Below are 22,069 nucleotides of genomic sequence, written 5' to 3'. Positions count from 1 at the left end.
TCCCTCTTAATTGGCTCAGCCATCACATCAGATGATTTCAGTAAGCACAGCTTATTTTGCTTTGCCATTTTTATGACTTATTTTATTTTTTAAGATTATAATTATAATTACATCATCCCCCTTTCCCTTTTCTTCCCTCCAACCCAACCCATATAACCTTCCTTGTTCTTTCAAATTCCTGGGCTCTGTTTTCATCGATTGTTGTTACATGTGATACATGTACGTAGATGAATCTTACAGGGTCTTATTAATAAACACAAACCTGGAGTCAGGTATTGGGGTGAACGGTGAAAGATCAGAGAGACAGAACAGGCCTTGCCAATTCCTCAGCCGATCCTGTTTCCTCCAACTGGAAGCCTCTGTGTCCTCACGCAAATAGATCTCAACTGAACTGCTGCTAAAAGCCTAAAAGCTTAACCAGGCCATGTATATGCATATACATATATATTCCTAAATACATAAGTACAACCTATTTAGTCTATATAATGTTACTTGTATGTATGTTTTCAGGGCTGACCATTTAATCAATTTGTGTGCCCATCCCTGAGGAGGACATTTCTCTCACGCTCAACATTCCTTAGTTGCCTGTGACTCTTTGTATGTATAGGATTGAGTTCTTGTAGTCATTCTTTCCTCCACTTTGGCCTGTCTATTGTTGTTTTTCTTGTTCACCTCCTGTTTAGACAATCTTGTTGGTGAGATTTTTATGAGTGTAGTTTCTGACATTATCGATCTCAGAGCAAACTCTCTGATCCTTTGGCTCACACAATCTTTCTATCCCCTCTTCTGCAACATTCCCTGAACCTTAGGTGCAGAAGTGTTTTGTAGATGTATCCATCATGACTGGGCTCCACAATGCTGCATTTTGATTGGTTTTGCATTCAGTGGCTTTCAGTAATGGTCTCCATTTTTTGCAAAGAAAAGTTTCCTTGATTTTGGCTGAAGACTGCTTATCTGTGGGTATAAGGACAAACATTTAGAATGTAGTTAGGGATTATGTTGGTTTAGGGAAGTAATGATTGTAGGGTCTCCTCCAAGATCCATGACTTCATTAGGCCTGGGTATTAGGCTAGGTTTCCATTACTAGGCATTGTCTCCTCTCTGTTGAATGGATTTTAAGCCCAATTAGAGAGCTGTTGGTTATCACCAAGGCTGTGTGCCACTGCTGCAGCCTTAGGGTTATCATGCCATGCTGGCCATTGACTTGATTCATAGGCATCATAGCTAGGTAGGAGTGTTATTTTTCTCCCTTCTTTGGTAGCTCTCATGGTGCCTTCTAATATAATGAAAGCTAGTCCTCAGGGAGCAGGAATCCAGGTCAGATCCAGCTAGGGGGCCATGATTTTCACTTCAGGCCTCACAGAACATGCCATAGCAGGCAAATACAGGGCTTTATGTGGGAATTATCTTTACATTTTTTATGAATATTATTTTATTTTATAGGTATGGTTGTCTTGTCTGCATATCTATGTACCCAGTGAATGTAGTCCTTGAAGAGGCTAGGGAAGGGTGCCAGATCCTGTGGAACTGGAGTTACAGGAAGTCATGAACGGCCATGTGTATGCTGAGACTTGAACCCTGGTTGTCTGGTAAAGTAGCCTCTGGTCTTAACTGCTGAGCCATCTCTTCATACACTGTACACACTTTCTTTTGTTTTGTTTTGTTTTGTTTTTGTTTTTCAAGACGGGGTTTCTCTGTGTAACAGTTCTGGCTGTTCTGGCACTCACTTTGTAGCCCAGGCTGGCCTCAAACTCACAGAGATCCACTTGCCTCTGCCTCCTGAGAACTGGGATTAAAGGCATATGCCACCACCACCTGGGCCTGTACATGATTTTTTAAGGAAATATTTCCAGAAGCAATTACCAGGGACTATAAAAATCAGGCCTGGGAAAAAGGGAGTTAAGTGGGAATGTGATTTTGGACCAAGTTCTGAGAAGAGCACTTTTACCCTCAAGGCATATATTAAATCTCAAATAGTAAGAAATGAGATTTTAACATTTCATTCTCATATTCAGTTGAGGCCATACTTTTGACCTGTACATTTCTATTGCACAGATGTAAATATTAGTAGAATATATAGTTAGAGCAATATTTCTTGAGCTGGAAGCGATAAACGAGCATGTGCTAAGTGTGTTCAAGATTTTACAGTCGATCTGCAGAGCTACCACCAGGAAACACACACACACCACCACTACCACCACCACCACCACCACCACCACCACCACCACCACCACCACCTATGGAGAATCTTGTTTGCTGTTCCATATCATGGAGATCGCGGTGATAAAAGTGCTCACAAAGCAGATGCACTGATATAAACATCGTTCTGGTTTTTGTTTGGTGTTCTGAATCTTCTGTGTAAACCTGAGTCATGGGTTCTGTATCTGCCACTGGGAGCTGTGGTAACTTACCTCTCTAATTCTGATGGCATCTCATTTGTCTCATTCCCTAAGCCGGTTGTGAGTCAGCTGTCCTCCCTTCCCTTACCTGAGGAAAGTTATTCCTCAGAGTAGTTGAGTGATGAACAAAAGTAGACAGGGATTTCTTGTGGACCCAGATAAACAATGGCAAAAGGAAAAGTCAGAGGATGGCCCTAAGGAGAACAGGCCAAGTCACCTGTCACTTGCCAGCTCATCAGAAGTCTATCAAGTAGAATTTGTAGCAAAACTTCATGGCATGTATTGACATTACATCCATTTTATAAATAATCACACAGAAGAGTAAAATCAAGACGCAAAGTCAGGCTGTGTATTTCATACCACACAGTCGCTCACTCCGATGAATGCAGCAGAATTGTGGCAAGCCGGTCTTTAGATTTTAGCACTTGAAGAGAAGTCCTACTATTATTTTCCTGGTGATCACACACATCTCCTGCCAAATAGATGAAAATGAAGGTTTTCACTGTGAGTTCAGCATTTCCTCCCCTCCCTCCTTTCTTTCCTTTCTTCTTTATTCACCCTCCTCTCTTTTCCTCCCCCCATTTCCTTCTTCCATATTTTCTTTCTTTTTTCTTTTCCCCTCCCACACAAACACTGGTTTCCCAAATCTACAAAGTACCTGACAGAAACAGACCTCCATTTCAGACCTTACATTTCCTCGAGGGAACAAAGTAACAGGCCACAAGTACTGTGTGGAAATCTAGCAGTAACATGTGACCTAGATGTCAGGCTAATCTAGGCCTCAATCCCGTCACCTGTCTGCCATAGTCACATGACTTTCATTGAGTTATTTGAACCTGAACTTAACAACAGTGCCTGTGCATGAGACTGTTAAACACAGGAACCCATACAATCAATCCATGCCAAATGTTTATAGCTATGAGGTAAGAGATTACTAGTAATGGATATCACAAAGTCTTCTTCCTCAGTGACATGACAGTGGTAGAGAGTCATTACCAGTCTGCCCTTTAGAGAAGTTTTAGAAAGCACTGGGGAAACTCAGCCTGAATAATAAAACTGAGGAGTAAAACTGGAGCAGCAAAGCAGTGGGTTCATTACAGTAACAGCATGGTGTTCCTGAAACTCTAAGCAGGGAACCCTAGATTGTACTCAGTGCTAACTGCGCATATTACGGGAATTACATTACAATTAGGTTGCCACTGTAGCTAATGTCTCCAGTCTCTGTGCTGGGTACCTAGTCAGTTCAGCTCTTGACTGATTTCTGTGGCAGCCTGCACAAGCTCAATGGAATGAGAAAAACACACCTTAGAGAATTAAAGTGCGGGTTATGCCAGAAATTAAAACATTTGTTTCTTAAAAAAAAAAAAAAAAAAAAAAAAAAAGGGCCAGAAAGAGAGATTCTTTAACTGGGTCTTTATCCATTGTTGCCTTTCAAGAAAATGTTGGGAGGATTAGGAGATAAAGAGCCCTACTTAAACTATCATTTATAAAGTTGGGAGTGTTGGCACATACCTTTAATCCCAACACAGGCAGGTGGATTTTCTTAGAAAGTTCTTATTAATAAAATCAAACCTGAGGCCAGTTATTGGGGTCAATGCTGGTAGATCAGAGAGACAGAACAAGCCACAGCTATCTCACCTTGCCAATTCCTCAGCTGGTCCTGTTTCCTCAGACTGGAAGCCTCTGAGTCCTCATCCAGAATGAATCTCAGCTGAACTGTGTTGCTCCAAAGTCTGAAAGCTTAACCAGCCAAATGCCTATAGTTTCTGGTCCTCATGCCTTACATACCTTTCTGATTCCACCACTCCCTGGGATTAAAGGCTCCTTTCTGGGATTAAAGGCGTGAGTCACCATGCTTAGCTGTATCCTTGAACACATGGATTTCTGCCTCTGGAATGCTAGGATTAAAGGCGTGTGCTACCACTGCCTAACCTTTATGTTTAATATTGTGGCTGCTCTGTCTCTGACCCCAGATAAGTTTATTAGCATGCACAATATTTGGGGGAAATACAATACCACAGATTTCTGTGAGTTTGAGGCCAGCCTAGTCTTCACAGTGTGTTCCAGAACAGCCAGAGCTATGCTTAGAGACCCTGTCTCAAAAAACCAAAGCAAGCAAACAAAACAAAACCATCATTTATAAATCAGTTTAACTGTGAGTAAATAAAATCCACCCATTTGTATAAGAGAAGAACATGTCATATCTGCTCCTAAAGGGAATATTTAAAGCAGGCATAAATTCTGAAGTACTGAAAATCAAGTACAGTATAGTCAGAATTAACTCCTCCCCCTACCCAAGGATCTACTACAGGATAGTAATTTAACACTGTGTTCTAAAGTGATTTCTTTAAATGGTGCTGGTTAGTTAAAGGAAAAAAAAAAAACCAAACTTTTGAGACAAATATTTCCTATATCTAACTGCAACCAAACTTGAAAGGCTTCCTTCTTGATACATTATTAACTCATCCATTAAACAGTTCTACCAAAATAACCAACTTGTTAGCTAGCATATTCTGGATTTCATCTTCTTGCAGCTTTAACCTTTGTTTTTTCTGTTCCCACTGTATCTGGCATGTGACATCAGCTTCCATCCCCAACTCCATTGCCAGAAGTGTACTGTCAGCAAGAATGTTCGATGCCTTCAACCTTCTTCCTCCCACCTTCTTTCCGCCTGACCTTTTAATGATAGAGCTCCCCAGGGCTCAATTAGAACTCTCTTAATTCTATCCTCCTTGCCTAGACAATTTCATTCCTTCTCTAAGGCAAATCACCATCTATTTGATGACTCAAAATTTATGTGTTCAATCCAGACATCTCTTTTAACTGTAGAGTCCTACGTGTGGCTATTGGTTCGGTAATACTATTTGAATATCTCCAAAATATTTCAAAGTCAGTGTATGACCAATGTAAATCCCAGAGCATCCCATACATGAAACCAGATGACCACCAGTGGTCTTTAAAGTTTAAAAAAAAAAAAAACCTGCTTCCACTCAGCTATTGTCTTATAAAATGTGAGCGGTTTTTGATCACTCTTTTTGTGTCTAACTCTTCTTGGGTGAAACTCTAGCATATTTCACAATTTCAGTGTCATTTCTCTATTAACTCTACTCAAATACAATTGACCATTACATCTCATTTTAAACATTTATTGTTCTGACCATATTGCTTCCAACTTTATAGTGTTGGTTTATTTTGCACAGAGTGGACAATCTTTGTAAATGCATTTCTGAACTTGTGGCTTTGAGATAAACAAACAAAAAAACAAACAAAAAAAAAGACTTTGAGCACCTTTTCATTGCCCTTCTAGTATGGTGCAACATCCATGTTGGCTTTACAAACTGCATCATCAAACTATGTCAGCTTCTCTGGGCATGCTTTGTGACACTCTTCTTCTTGACTATGACACCATCTCCAGATTCTAATTATCTCTAAAGGCCTGAGATCTCTCTAAAAGTGTGAGATACTCTGTCTCTCCTCCCCTCTCTGTGCATTGAATATTATTATTCTCCTGGGATCATCTTAAATGCTGTTTCTTCAGAGAAGTCAGATCTGGACCAATTAAGAACATCTTATCAATTCCAAGGGCATTTTGAGCTCCATCTTTATAAAGCATATTTTTATAAATTGTTCTTCAAAATAATTATTTAAAATTCTATCTTGGTCTTTAACTATAAAGTTTATGAAAGGCAAACTTTATATTAACCTATTTTCCATTCTTAGATGTCAAGACAAAATACATTTTATCTCTATCCCTTATAGGTCTACTTTTGTCTCACACACATTTATATTCAGATTTTAACCTCCAGTATTTCAGGATATTGGCTTATTTGGAAATGACATCACTATAGATTTAATTAGTTAAGATGATGAGGTCATACTTGACTAAGGTGGTTTCTAATCCAACATGATTCATATCCTTAAAGGAAGACAAGAGAAGCTAAGACAAGTTTGCATGAAGGGAGAGACAGATTGGGGTGATCTAGCTAAGAGCTGAGAAGCAGAGAGACAGAAGGCCACTTCCAGAGAAAGGAGGAAGGTGTTTACCCAAACTTCAGTGGGAGCAAGGAACTATTAACCTTTGATTTTTGAATCTCCATCTTCCACAACTGTGAGAATAATTGCCTTTTACTTAAGTGATGGAGATTGCAGAGTATTTTGTTACAGCATCCTAGGAAACCAATACAGTTTCTATCCATGTCCTCATGCCTTCTTCTAATGTGCAGTGTATCATTCCACTCTGGGGACCCAGTACCTAGGATTGCTTGGAACATAGTATACACTTTGATAATAAATAATAGTAGCAACACTATTATTACATATACTGTATAGACATAGAATCTATCAGTCTTAATGCAAACAAGCAAGTAGTTGACATCAAAAAGTTACCTGACCCCCAAAACTTGCTTTTATGTCTTTAAGAAAACTTTAGATACAAATACTTAAAGCAGTGGGATGCATCACAGCCCCAAAAACCGAGTCAACAGAAATGTCTACATGTGAATTAGCAAACTATAGTTTCTGCAATCAAGGGTAGACTGTTGAATAATAAATACTTAATTGATAAACAAATAACATCTACCAATCTCAAATGTATTACTATAAGTGAAAGAAGACAGACTCAAAAAGTTGATCCCGTCCATGAACTCCTGGACATGACATTCTAGAAAAGGCAAAGCTGGGAGAATGAAGAACAGGGAGGTGCTATTGTAGCTTTCAGTGGAAACAGCATTTGAACATGAAGGTTTAGCACAATAAAATTCCTTGGACATTCTTTGGGTTTTTGACTTTTTTTCTTTGTTTTGTTTTTGTTTTTTTGGCATTCTGGTTGTAGATTTGGTTTGGGGAAGCAATTGCTTGGTCTATAGAACTTAAAAAACAACTTACAATTTTAATTTTAATAGAAAGAAAGAACATAGCACCAAATTAAATGTGTAGACAAAATAATTTCTAAAAATAAAAGAATCTATGTATTTTATGTTGCTTCTCTTTTTCAGGAGAAAATGACTCAGTTTTTTAAACAGCCCTCTATAATTTTCAAAGACGTCAATCAGAACTATATCCATGGTAAAAATAAAAGTCTGCTTTGTGGACATGGTTTCTCCCCTCATCTATCACTACATACTTAACAAAGAAGACCATTTTGGTTGGATTTGTCTAAATGCTTAAGGCCTCTTTCATTCCTCATAGCTAATCCCAAACTAGCCCTGAGCAACAGCAGCTGACAGTCATTGCTTTAGAATAGTGACTTCCCGGTCTGCAGCCTCAGCAAAGTGAGTGGATGGTTCCAGTCTAGTTTCTAATGAACAGGTGTCCACAAATCAAGGACTGTGCTAATTTTCATCCTGCTGTCAGATTTAGTGGATCCCTAAGAGAGAACGAGCCCCAGAGGAGGCTAAAAGAGCCCACAGGGTGGTTTTGGATGGAACCATTTAAAATGCATGGTGCTGCTCATCTCATTGGCTGTCCACAGGCCTTGGGTCATGGTGAGTGGTTGGCCAGGGTTGGTGGGTGGCTAGTAGTGCAACCCCTATTTCCAATCTGTCTATTGCCCTGTCCGCAAATGCACTTCAGGACCATTGAGCCAGCACCTGTCCTACAGCAAACATAAAGAAAGCAGTTTGGGAGCAAGCTTTCTTGTTTAATATCCATAAAAATTTCAAATTCTGCCTCTAATTTTTCTGCCAGACAATCTGGTGGCATATAGTTTTCCTGTAATGGACTGGAGCTAACAAATCTTCTTAATTATTCTGGAGTGAACTGATATTATCCCATGCAATAACCAGGCTTGGCTTCTTCTAAATCATCTTTCCTCTTAATATAGTTTGATAGATGTAATTAATGATTTTCCACTCTCACTAAGGAAAACAGACTGTATCTCAAGAATTCTAGGGTGACATTATCTTACTTTGGTCACCATGACCTAATATTTAGTTATTAGCTTGGCAAGAAGATTAACTCAGTTCTCTCACTGTCTCTTTGTTTGTAAGATTTAGGAACCTAATTCTTACTAAGAAAATAAAAATAAAAAAGTAAAAATAATATAAGATTTCAGTATAACAAAAAATAAAATAACTTATAAATATTCAGTTGAAATTATCTTGATGATTTCCTGCTTCCTGTGGCATTTGGAACACTGGTCCTTCCGCATGGTAAAGAGAGGTAGTAGACTCTCTTCCATGGTGTAAATGTAATTCAATGAGAAGTATAGCACCTGTAACCAATGTCTTCAATATATATATTGCATTGCTTGTTTCCAGTTTTAAAGACAGTTCTGTGCTGTGGTGTGTGTATTGTATTTTGCTTGAATTAATGCACGATCTTCAGATAAGTAGCTCTTTCTAAACCACTGGAAAAGAGCAAACCCTTGGAAGTAAATATTAGAAATCTCCTGAAAAGCCTGTGTGTTCCCATAGACAGTTCCCAATGGAAAGGTAAATAACAAAGCACAAGAAAGGAATGTGGGCAGTTGAGAGGGGCTTCTTATTAAGTTGGACACAGACACACTCACTATTCCTCTCTTGAACCTTGGAAGCCCAGCTTTTGCTAGGTGACAATCAAAACATACACGGTGCTGGAAGAAATACACAATAAAACTTATTCACAGTCTTTAAGGTCTTGCCTTGTACATGCACAGCAGAAAGAAGGAAGGATAAGGATGGTTAGCAGATCTGAACAGAGATGAAACAATGCAGCCCCTGTGGCTGGACCGATCACAGCAGAGTAACGAAGCAGACGTCTCCAAATGGGAAGTGAATTTCATGGGCTTCTGTAATTGAAAATGAAAAGATCTGGGGTGATCATCATAAGTTTGATGATGAAGTTCTTTCCAAACTCTGATATGTTTATCTGTGCAATTTTCTAGTACAGCAGCTAGAGCATACTTCTCTTGGAAATGCTCTGCCGCTTGATTCTCCTTACTTGTTTCTTTGAAAAGAGAACAGCCTCCACTTCCCATACTGTCTTTTTCTAGCACTGTGTAATGTAACTTTTAGAGATGACTGTTAAGTTCCAATTATACTTTAGTTCTGCCTTCCTGAGATAACAATGATTACTCTTCGCTAGGCATGTTGTAGATCTGCTTGTATGAATGGTTTCTCTTATTCATTTTGTATATACTTTTTCTACTATATATGACTGTTTAATTCACAAAAACAATTCCTTTATTGATTCAGAAACAATGACACTAGTCTGTCCTTGACAATGTGTTCTCTCTAGGTGTTGTGCATATGTTTTTGTTACATTTATAGGGATGTTATACAAATTATAACTATTTTTAATGTAAAATCATTGTGGAGATTTATCTGTTTTGTTTTACTTTATTGATCTGAAAGACTTGGTATTTTTAGAATATATAAAGAATATTTAAAGAATAATAGTACAGAACAAATTGATTTGAGGAAAAACTTGAATGTTGAGCCAGTCAATAGCCACTGTGGAAAAAGATGTATCTTTCTACTATTATTCTTTAAATGTTTACATGTAATTTTCTCTTGAATTTCAACTTACATTTTCTTAAAGTTAAACAGAAAGCAAAACTAACATTATTTGTTTGAATATGGCTGTTCTAAACAAAATCCACCTAAAATGAAGTCTTGGCACATGGGAGACAGCTTGGTCAGTAGAGTATTTATCACACAGCTGTGAGAGTCCAAGTTTGGTCCTCAATAGCCAGATAAAAGTGCTGGAAGCTGTGGTATGTGACTGTAGGACACTGAAAAGGCAGAGAGGATGATGGGGAGTGGGGAGTTCCTATGAAACTAACCTAGCTGAAGCAGCATCTCCAGGTTTAGTTAGAAACACTGTCTCAAAAAGTAAGTTGGAGAAATTGAAAGACACTTGATACCAACCTGTGTCCTCCATGAGCACAGGGGATACCTGTTCACATGTATGTACACACACACACACACACACACACACACACACACACACAGAGAGAGAGAGAGAGAGAGAGAGAGAGAGAGAGAGAGAGAGACAGAGAGAGAGAGAGAGAGACAGAGAGAGAGAGAGAGAGAGAGAGAGAGTTTCCAGAGTAAAGCAAAACAATCTCTTTTCTTCTTGCTTTTAAAGTCAACAGTAACAGGCCCTGCAAAACTCTCTAGTATCCCTCTTAACCATGAACACAGCCTCTGACCACCTGTATATAAATTCTCCAATGAAAAACAGAGCTCAAATAAATGACAATAATAAAAATGTATTCAGAGAGAATGTGTGTGGTGTTTAAAAGTACAGAAGGAAATGGTAGGTAGAAAATCTAGCAATTAGCGTCATCAGAGAGCTCAGAATTTTAATTCAGACATCATTCAAGAAGCAAACAGGGGGCTGGAGAGATGGCTCAGAGGTTAAGAGCACTGACTGCTCTTCCAGAGGTCCTGAGTTCAATTCCCAGCAACCACATGGTGGCTCACAACCATCTGTAATGAGATCTGGTGCCCTCTTCTGGCGGGCAGTCATACATGCTGTATTCATAATAAATAAATAAATCTTTAAAAAAAAAAAAAAAAAAAAAGAAGCAAACAGTAATAGTGAAAATTTCTAACATCATTTTAAAAGCTTTTGGAAATTAAAAGTAAAATGAAATAATTTTTAATGTATTGAAATAATAGTTCATGAAGTAAGGATGATAGTTGGACAATCAGTAAAAAAACACAAATAACTTAAAATTAGTTAAAGAAATTAAATATCTACCTGATAAAACATCAGAGTCCATCCTCTTTCTTTTCTCTTTCCACAATTCCTATAAAAGAATTGGATGTGTGAAAATGTTGCTAGAGTTAGGACACATTGTTTTTATATTAAAAGTTCTCACCATGAAAGGAATACTGAATGATAAAATAACCCCACAACAAGTTATGCCACCACCACTCAAGGTAAGGAACTTTAAAAGCTTAGAAAGTGATTCTAGAGGACTGGTTTAAAAAAAAAATCCTGAATACCAGATTATCATGAAGCAATGTTTTCAAAATGCTAAAGGTAGGATTTTGATTTTCAAATTAGACTTCAGTGCTTAGACAAACTGCTAATCCATGGAATGGAGAAACGAGGAGTCTTTGATATGTGCAAAGCCTCCAAATACAATTGTGTCTCATAAACTATTTCTCAAACAAAACAAGGAGGGGATTTAGCAAGCATCAGGGAAAAGATCTGTGAGTGAAGGCTTCAGTACATGAGAAAAGCAAAGCAAGTGTTCAAGAGGGGAAGATGTGTCTCCAGGGAGACGTAAGCAGGACAAGAGATAAGTCTTGGGACCGGGGATGGAGCTCAGTTGGTAGAGTACTGTTGCAAGATATTTGATCACACTTTGTGAAAATGTGTTGCTGTTTTACCTGCCTAAGCACCTTCTGATTGGGTTAATAAAGAGCTGAAGGGTCAATAGCTAGGCAGGAGAGGATAGACAGGGTTTCTGAGGGGAGAGAGAAACTCTGGGAAGAAGAGAGGTGGGATTCTCCAGCAAGACACACAGAAGTCAGACACACAGAATGGAGGGAAATAACGAAGCCACATGGAAGAATGTAGATTAACATAAACAAGTTAATTTAAGGTATAAGAGCTGGTTGGGAACAAGCTTGAGCTAGAGACAAGCTTTCATAATTAAAAAGAAGTCTCTATGTCACTATTTGGGGGCTGAGCTGGCAGTCCAAAGAAAGACTGGCTACAGAGTTCTCACTTAGTGTGCAGGAAGCCCTATGTTTTATCCCCTGTACCGTACCAGCATGGTGCTGGATGCCTGTAATCGAAGCACCTAAAAGATGGAGGCAGAAGTATCAAAAGTTCAATGTCATCCTCAAGGTTAAAATCCAACTTGGGCTTCAAGAGCCCGTTTCAAAAGCATACTAAATAAATAAATAGAGCAAATAAAAGAAGAGAATCCTTAGAATAGAAGCAGCAGAGGACATTAAGAAGGGTGGTTAGGGATGAAGAGCAGATGTGACCGGAGACTGGACATTCCTTAAATTACCTGAAAATTCTTTCATGCACATTCAAACACCTGCAGGAGTTTGGAATGAACTGCCTATAAATACAAATCAGATTGCAAATATTTGAAAGAGGTGACTTCATTATGTGCAAATGAGCATACTAGAATCTCTTTATGACCACTATATGAATATTGCTCTGTAAAGAGGACCAGAAACTGCTTATTATTTAATTCATAATAAAATTTTAGTGGGAGCACATGTAAGAACACAAAGTGTTCACTATTCTTATTAGGAAGTTAATTGTATCTGAAATAGATGGGATGGAAAACAGCAACATAAATACACCTTTAAACTGAAGAGACATCTACCAACCAGAACAGAAAGCGAACAGAGCTTGTACTAGGTGTGTTGATGAGTGGAACAGGTGCTTTGTGTAGGAAGCCACATGTAGTTAAGCACATGAGGTCTATCACAGTTTCCACCACAAATTCAACAAATCCTCCCTAGAAGATCATCTGGGCTTCCTACAATGAAACTCAGTTCTAGTACTCTCTACCTTGAAGTAGCATTAGATTCCACAAGTTAAGGAATTAATCCCTAAAGGACTGTCCCTCATTTCACATAACAATCACAAACATAAACACAAATTACAATTTGTGCTGCTTAACATGACCCTTCTTAAGGTTCAATGAATTTGCCAGGATGGATCATATAATTCACAGATACACTTGCATCGATTATAAAGGACATTGTGAAGAGAGCGGATGAACAGTCAGGTAGAAGAAATATATGCCCAGGTGAGGAATGAGAGTGGGTTAGGGATTCTGTCCCTCTGGGAAAGGTCTTCCTTCAGGCATGTGGACACGCTCAGAATCCACAAGTTCTTCAAATGTGTTCTTTTGGACACTTTTATGTATACTTCCTTACCTGGGCCTAACTAATTAAAACCTTATGCTTTTTCTTTTGAGATTTATATATATATATATATATATATATATATATATATATATATATATATATATATATATATATCTTAGAGGGAAGTTCGTTAACACACACATATTCTAAGAGGAGGTGAAACATTTCGTCCTGCAGGGCAGCTAGTCAGATTCAGGAAGTAAATAACTTAATAGCTTCAGGAAGTCCCTGAAACTAACCAGATTCACTAGTTTCCTTCCCCAAGTATATATAAGTGCTGAGAGACACTGTCAAACAAGCCTAGCTACCTGGCAGAGACAGCAACAGCTGAGCTACCTGGAAGAGACAGTCTCAGCCTATTGAGCTGCCTCACTCAGGAACTCTAGCCTTTTAACTTTTTTTTTAGTCGCTTTGGCCTTTTGATGATTTAGCTGTCTTTGAGTTATTCTACTCCTGTAAGTAACCCTTCATCTACACTCCTTTAAGTAATACAATAAAACTCATTGGTTCCCTAAGTTGGACTTTTATGGCATCAGTACTTTGTTCTGTCATTGGTTCCCTGTCTAGAATAGACAAATGCTGTTCATGATTTCCAGGAATAGTGTCACACAGCACCCTGCTCATGAAGAATCAGCTTTACTTTTAATTCCTCGTTTTCCTGGAGGTTGGAGGATGAGTTGTAAGTTCCATTCTCTTAAAATTTGATTTTTCTAGGTCTGTGTCCCTATCTTGAAGCTAACTAGGGACCTACTCCCACCAGACATTTTATTAGCATCCACAAATCATGCATCACTTTGGATAGCCCAAAGATTTTAGGAGCCATGTTTCAGGAATCAGGGACAGAGACCAAATATGTATTTCCTATTATATCACAGTGCCACAATTTATATGAGCTGTTTACATGTAAGAGCATGTTCTATAATAAATAACATCAAAAGTATTTTACACAGTTTTTAGATCATCATTCATTGGCATACTTTTTAATATTATATACTGCATACCTTTAGAGTCAATATCGGTTATCAGGTTAGTTCTGAAAACAGCCATTTTCTCAATATATATCTCAAATATATGGCTGGTTTGAGAGCTCTGCTTCTGGATTCAGTGACCTTTAATTCGGGCACATGTCCCTAAATACACAACTCCTCTCAGTGGCTCCAACCTGCATTACTTTTCCTCCATTCATTTAACTTGTCAAATTTATGTCTTGCTTTTGAATTAATGGATGTTTGTAATTTCTTGCATCAATTTCCTGAAAATGAGCCAATCACGTAAGGTCATAAAAGCAGGTTTGTCATAAAATGCCTCTGATGAACAAGAACAATTCTGTAGTACAAAAAGTCTTTCAAAGCAAGAGTCACCCAGCAACACAGGCGTACAGAGCTTGAGTTTTATGGTCCATATCAATATTTTACTGTGGTTACAAATCTAACGCAGATGCCAAGATAGTTTATGTTGCCAAATGGTTCTTTTATTTTGCAGCACATGGTGTGTGTTCTATTTAGCGGCGAACACATCTGCTAGAACATTTTTTTTCTTTTCTCTCTCCTTGCATTTGTGTGTGTATGTGTGTTTGTTTGCAATTCTAGTTCCTCCAAAGATACAAACTCATACATCAGCCCGATGCATGTTTTATGACTTATAAACATTGTTAAGCGATGCTGTTCTGAGCATTTGTGGGCTAGGAAATTACTGCTTTGGGAAAGGTATTTTTAGTGGCAAAAGTACGTTTCATTAATCTCAATTCTCCAGGTTTAGAACCTAAGCAGAGAAGGACGACTCTGAAGGCAGCTGCGTTTTAGATTCCTTTGGGAGTATGCAAATCTAGCGAGGGCAGGGAGAAACAGGTGTTTTGTGCAATGCCATTCACTGTGCTTTCTGCTTACCCTTCTTTACTGCACGTTGGAATCTTTTGCCAGCTTGGCAGAGGAGTTTGTCAGAGGGAGGGGTGGAGAGATGGAGGAGCCGGAATAAAAGCTCTTCATGCCAATGAAAACTAAGAGGTGTGTTGTTTTCAGGAGTCTCTGCCAGTCCTCCTCCTCCAGCTTCACCTAGCCTGTCTTCCCCACTGAGTTGAATCAACATTTTCCGAAGCAGTGATCAATGAGGGGTGTTGCTTGGAGAGGAGCTGAATGATTTAGCACAGTGGGGAGAAGGCAGATCGACAACTGACAGCAGGAGGGAGGGGACAGACTGACAGTGGCTTTTCTAGCCCCTGAATCCATATGGGAGAGATGGGCAGACAGAGCAAGAAAAGGTGCACTGCCTAGGGCGCAGATAATCTCACCCCTTTGTTCCGTGTGTTATTTGCATTTTAGATTTCAGTAGATTAGCCATAAGTAACCACAGCTGAGCTGAGTGGCAGAACCCCCGCCTCCACCCCAAGGAGTAACAAAAAAATTTTGGACAAGCTCTTTCTCCCCTCCACACACATACCATCTCTTTCTGTTAATCTGGTTATAAATTCCTTGGTTTCTTCTAACTCCTCTTAATCTACCTCATGTGCAGGAAACTAGCAGCCTCTACTATTTTAACTGACACACTGGAAACTTAGTTTCATCTTAATTTTGTTCTTTGATTTATAATAGAGAATACAAACAGGAATAAGGCTTTGGCCGAAGATAAAGGCTAAATTTTTCCTAATAAATACAGCTCTTAGCTGCTTGGGGAAGGAAGAAGATATAGATAACTGCATGGTGTCTAATATTGCCAGCTGTCCTAAGTGCAGGAGAAAATAAGTGAGGATCTTGCAGACAGATTTAATATTGTGGTTATTGTAGTGGGCTAGGTGTCCAGTCTCTGTAGGAGAAGGAAGGGGATTGGGATCAGCAGACAGAGAATGAACACACCCTTTAGACCAAAGAAGGAAAAATACCTTACTGAGTCCACTGACAGAAGATGATAAACTGACCAACTTTTAGTACTTTTATTGTTACTTGGTTAGGACAAGTTTCTTTGTGTGCAGGTTACACCATGTGAAGGACTATAGTCCAGACTGGATGGTGTACATTTCTGGGAAGTTAGTGTGAGCTACCATTCATGTATTAATATCTAGTTGTGTAATCTCTGCCATGCAAAAGCTACCATGGAACTCAGGATCATGCAAGTAATGGCAGTCCTGGGCAAAAGATGGGTCACAGGGCATCTGGTGTTGGGGTCATAGCATTCTTGGACTTGAACTTGACTGTTTTTGTGAAAAGTCCTTACTGAGACCTGTTTCATTTCTGATCTTTAATCTAAGACATTCTCTCCACACTCCCCACTGACAGAGTAACAATCCCAATCTTAGGAAACTGATTGGAGATCTTTTCTTTTTGTAACTGTTTCCAGGTGAGCAAGTGCAAAGTATTGGCCGTATCTATCATTTACAACTCTGATTCAACTTGCATGGGGTGCCACTAAAAGAGAACCATGGTTTGGAGTGTTTTGGATAGAATGCCCTTGTGGCTGGTCCAGGGAGCTTAAGGGAAGAGGAGTTTTCATTGGTAGGATTGAACCCTTTGTTGAAGCATCATCTAGAGATAGCACAGTTGAACCTCAGAAAGCACAAACTTGACAAAACAATTAAAACTTTAGGGAGCCAAGTGCCTGAAGTAAACGGGCCTGGAGTGGTCCCAGTAAGGGAAGCAAACAGCACAACTGTGACATTCATACCATCCAGGAGTCTTGATCTGGTGCATTTTTCCGTGTGAAAGGAAGAAGCCAGCCACCTTGGAATTTCAGCCATCTTGGAAATTCACAATCTTTATTACCTAGTCATGGCCCTTCTTCAGATCTGTCTGCCTAGCAGGGAACCTGTCTAATTCCTAGTTCCTTGACATGACAGTCGCATGATCTTGGAGAAGTAGATGCTAACCATCACACTTCAATTTTTACCAATAGATGGAACTGAGGCAGCAAGCATTCCCCCCCATCCCCCTTCTCCCCCCCCCCCCCCGCCCCCAGGCAATACACTATAGCTTATTCTGAGGCAAATAGGAGTAGCCATGGCCTGGGTAACCGGATTCAGTGAGCCACAAATGACACTTTCCCAGTCCCACAACCAAGGGCGTCAATCAATGTGGTAGTCAAATACTTTGTGGGAACATTAGGTAGCTGGGCCACAGCAAAGCACATGGGGGTGGGTGAGTAGGAGGATTGCTCTCTTAGAGGATTCGGATATTAATGATCTTCTTTGTTTTGAGGTTGGGGGAAGTTGTTGCTGGCTCTGCAGCTGAGATCCCACTGTCTCCAATCTCAGGGGCACAGGCTCTGAGAGGTTGTCAGCAATCTCCTTTATTAAACAAAAGGCTTAGGTATTTATGGATGTAGTTTTTGGTGGGCTCTGCTTCCAGCTGCCGTGGTGATTCCTGGTTGCCTCTGGGTCATATGTCAGCAGCTGTCAATTTGGGGGTCTGTTTTCAGGGACCTCTGGGTCAGGATACTACTGCGCATGTCAGAGCTCTTTGTTTGCTTAAGGCATGGCCCAGTGCTTTCGGCCTTACCTATCTCAAGTTGTTACTTTGCTAAGTTAATACATTAAAATATTTTAACCTAATAGTCAAACAGATGTTAATCCAAAAAGAGAAGTCGGTTATAAATGGCTGTTAAGGGGACTAAAGAGTGCCAAGGGTTTGGTTCTGGACCTGTGGCATTCCAACTCTTTCCAAACAGGAAGTGCTAGTCAGTCAACCAGTAGGGTTTTGTTTGTTTGAGTGCACACTGGGTGTTTCTCTTTCTTGTCTTTATTTTTCTCTTTAAATCTCTTCTCACATAGATTCTATCTTAATATCCAGAACCGTTCATTTTTATCCTTTACAGAATAATGCAAACAACCTGCTCCATTTCAAATCTGGGTTACTCTGAGGGTTCTATAAAATTATTTTTAATTTCCACCATCTAGCTTTTGATGTTAAAATATGGATGATTACGGAGCCTCAAGTAAGAATTAACTTTAAAGCCATGATAAGCAATTAATTCATTTGGTTACCAGGCTTTAGTAACACTTCTAACTGTAAGATTTTGTTCCTAAAAAGGGCACATTTACAGTAAATTCTACTTCCTTTGGCAAAAACAAGTGGGGGGCTGGAGATAACTTGTTTTATCTAGTTACATTTGAAAAGCTAAGTATATTAAGGTTTTCTTTACAAATTTTACTCAAGTAGCAGTTTATGTTTCTAATTCTGAGGTTCATAGTACAATATCATAATCTGTTGCCCTAGATAAAGTTTGTAAAACAATCCTGATTCTGTGTGCAATGTAATCGTCTGTATAGTAAATACGGTATAGCATAAAATATCTGCAAAACCTGAGGGTGATGATTAATCATCAGAAGTGACAGCCTAATCCATGGTATCAGAACAGAAGTTTGGCTTCATGAATACTAGAATGATTTCAGTAGAGTTTGGCTCCATGTTGTGTGAGAACATTTAAAAGAAATGTGTTAAAATCAATCAATACTAAATTTGCGGGTTTCTTAGCACATTAGTGTTCTTCCTTTAGAAAGGTGAACTCTACCAGCTTAGGCCACTTTAAAAGTGGTCATGTGGCTAGATATGGTGGCTGTGGTGGTTGAAATGAAAGTGGCCTTCATAGGCCCCATTCCCCACATCCAGGTGGAACTGTTTGGAAAGGATTAGGAGGTGTTCCCTTGTTGGAGGAGGTGTGTCACTGGAGCAGACTTTGAGGTTTCAAAAGTCCATGGCATTCTTAGTCAGCTACCTCTTCCTTGCACCTGTAGACTAAGATGTAAGCTCTCAGTTCCTGCTTCAGCACCATGCTTGCCTGCCTGCTGCCATGCTTTCCCCCATAGTCATCATGGACTCTAATCCCCTGGAGACTGAGCCCCAAATTAAACATTTTCTTCATGTCTTGATCATGGTATCTTAACACAATTAGAAAATAAACTAAGATGGTAGGCATGTCTGAAATCCTAGTACTCTGGAAGCTGAGGCAGGAGGATTATGAATTTGAAGTCAGTCTACACTAGATAGTAAGACTCCCTTTCATGCAGTAACAATGCATGATATTCACCATCATTTTCTTTGTCGATTTTGTTGCTGTTTACTTGTTGTAATGGATCATCCCTACTGGAGAGGGAGAAAAATAAAATCACTTCTCTCTGTACAGCTGTCAGGATAGCGAGAAATCTATTCTGGCTTGCTGACTTGTAATTTTGAGTAGAAATTAAATTACACCACCGAAATCAGTGTGCTAAGGACGAGGGTAGTAATCTGGAGTTAGTAATGGCTTTCTATCAGCTCTGAAGGTGTTCTTCCTTAGAGGTTATTATAACTTGTCACTGTGGTATTAGAAAGTTGGGTTTGTTTGGTTTTGTTTTGTTTGTTTTGGCAGCTGTACACCAGAGAGCCACCTGCTGGCTTCGACAAAGAAACACATCTCTGACACTGGAGATTATGAGGAAAAAGGAAGTCAAAGGGAACAATAGCATCATTACAATGAACCATCTGAAAAATAAATTTGTTGTTTGATGTAGACAAGACAGCTCAGCCAGTAAAGGCTGCAAGCTCGGTTCAATTCCCAGAAGCCACATGAAGGTGGAGGAAGCAGACATACTCCTACCGAGTTGCCCTCTAACCACACGGGGGCCGTGGCACTCACATCTACACACATACACACACACATACACACACACACACACACACACACACACACACACACACACACACAATTTTTTCAATTAAAAAATGATTGACATAATAGGAACATATTCCTCTCGGTTCACTGCTGAAATTTATAATTTACATGGATTTCAGGACACCTAACGTGGGTTGTATTAAAAAGTGATTTTGATCCATCACTAATAACAAGAAGCATCACTATGGTGTTGTGAAGTGGTTTCATGTTCACTCCCACTTAAAAGTTCTTATTCATATTTTTTAGTTGGGGAAGGCTAGCTGGAAACTTAGGCTGGTAAATTTCAGGGGAACAGGGACCTCAGCCACACATACAACAAACCTACAGCTTTGAACGAGAGAGAAGCTGCCCTTTTCATCTGGCCCAGCTGTCTGTCGGGTAGTTCATTCTTCTTTGTACACTGCTTCTAAATTGCGTTTCGCCATGCATTTACAAAGCACACCAACTTTCAGTGTTTGTGACTTATTTCGACGCTCAGTTAAGATTGTCTTGCTAAGCTCAGAAACATGAACTAAAGCTTTGGTATTAGTTTCAGTGTTATGTGAGGCGTGCCTTCATAGAACGGCCCCCTTCTGCCTTGCCTGTGGAAGGACAGTGAATTTCCAGTAGAGATTGCCTTACTAGTTTTAGAACACGTTTAGTTTTTGTTTTGATTAAAGGACATGGGATTGGGCTTAACTCACCTTAGTCCCGTGAAAGTTCTTGGCTTCTGTATTTAGGCCCAACAAAACATTAAATATTTTACTTCTGTGATTTTTCTACCTGCCATAAATAAACAGTAGCTTCTTGCTTAATTACACAGTCTGTTCTTTCTATTACTTCCATTATTTTCAACTGAAGTAAATCAACAGACACAGGCTCTGTACAGTCTGGTTTGAGATACACATTTGAAGCAGTGATATGAATTTCTCACTGACCAGCCTAGAGTCACTAGAGAATTGTCTTATCCTACTGAGCCGCATCCTCTTCCTCAGCAAGCATCAGGCCAGTGATAATTACCAACGCATTTACAGAGTGGGTCTTTACAAACATTCTATTTCACCTGGGTTTTTAAATGCTTGTACATGTAAAAACATTTGTCTTTTTTTTTTTTAAAGTTTAATTTTCCCCAACTCCTTATTAAGTACTTTCTCACCCTACTTTATTTTGGGGAATTATGCCATTTAATTTTCTTTGTCCTTTCAGTATTTACTGTAGATATTGCTGTTTCACAGATTTACAATATCTGGGGTTTTATACAAATGGGGCTGTTCCTGATAATATGACAGTTGACAATGAACAGTCATATTTGATGAAGTCTATAACCAACGTAATCCTGCTGCTCTGTCATATACATGGACTAAGAGCTTAGGTGTTCTATGACTCCTAAGTAAGATTCTGAAGAACTACTATGGAATCCTGATTCTGCATTCAAAACTCTCATATCCTACATATCCCCATCAACAGTACAAGCTTTATCCCATCTACAACTTACCGTTATATTTAGAATACAGTCAAGTTCTGTCTCTGGCCTCCCAGGCTGTTAATGACCTGGCTTGTTCCTCTCGGTGTTTTTCTGCCCCATATGTTCCCTCCAGCTCTTTGCTTCACGGAGTGGGCTCCTTGAAGCTCCTTCCCCGGGCGATTCTGCCAGTCCACCCCAGTATCCCAACTCAACCTTTAAGCTTTGTTGTGATCTTTCTTTGCAGCATCTTTACGTCCTCTTCAGAGTTATGCCAGTTGGAAACTGGCTTCTGCATGCCTACATCTGAAATGTTTATCTTCCTCCAAGTTCCAAAGGACAGATACCCCTCTATCTGTGGTGTGTGTGTGTGTGTGTGTGTGTGTGTGTGTGTGTGTGTGTGTGTACGTATGTTTGTGTGCCGATCTCTTAGCATTTGGACCCCCTTTGGTGCTCAGTAGCTCTTTATGTGTAGAATGAATTAGCTTTTCGGTGAAAGTTTTTACTTCATTTTTCTTCACAGAAAAGAAATTGGTACGAATTAAGTAGCACATATTAAATACCTAGGCACTAACCTAACACTGTTTGAACCCAAGTCCATCAGATGACAAGCCTATCTCTCTTTCACATGTCATACATATCTACAGATTCTCAGGAAGACATTCCCGTGGAGAAAGACTAAAAGCATGGAGCTGGACTCAGGGCTGTGAGCCCCAATCCTGCAGAATGCCGCAGGTTAAACCAGAAGAATTGCAAACCTC

This window comes from Peromyscus californicus, unplaced genomic scaffold (genome assembly GCF_007827085.1).
Source record: "Peromyscus californicus insignis strain IS unplaced genomic scaffold, ASM782708v3 Scaffold_8__1_contigs__length_139910024, whole genome shotgun sequence".
Lineage (NCBI taxonomy): Eukaryota > Metazoa > Chordata > Mammalia > Rodentia > Cricetidae > Peromyscus > Peromyscus californicus.
This window is presented reverse-complemented; position numbering follows the sequence as displayed.